This window comes from Sinocyclocheilus anshuiensis, unplaced genomic scaffold, assembly GCF_001515605.1.
Source record: "Sinocyclocheilus anshuiensis isolate Anshui unplaced genomic scaffold, SAMN03320099.WGS_v1.1 scaffold409, whole genome shotgun sequence".
Taxonomy (NCBI): Eukaryota; Metazoa; Chordata; class Actinopteri; order Cypriniformes; family Cyprinidae; genus Sinocyclocheilus; species Sinocyclocheilus anshuiensis.
This window is the reverse complement of record NW_015540855.1, coordinates 523,688-524,166: the sequence shown is the minus strand read 5'-3', so window position 1 is coordinate 524,166 and position 479 is coordinate 523,688.

Here is a 479-nt window from a genome sequence, read left to right as displayed (position 1 = left end):
TAAATACACAAATAGTAAATGCCAGTTTAAGAGTGTCCTACTATTAGCTACATTGTACATGGGCTACTGATTGGAAATTATTTATTATTAGTAGTATCTTTATATTTTAAACAAATTCATGATTAATTATCTTTAAACTATCACTAAACATGACTTTTATAATAAACTCTTCACTATCGCTGAACCAAGGTAACGAGTGAAATAGAGGTGTGGCCTCTTTACATGAGCGCTCCCTCTTCTGACTAAATGCATTGCAATGCGGCACGAGTACATGTATGAGCGGGTATATTATTTTCTTTTGCTCATTAAAATAGGGAAGGCTGTTGACAATATGACGTTTATGGAAGACAGTAATACGGGTTCACCTTGACTTAAAGGGGTCATATGATGCGATTTCAAGTTTTCCTTTCTCTTTGGAGTGTTACAAGCTGTTCGTGAATAGATAAGATCCCTGAAGTTGCAAAGACTAAAGTCTCAAA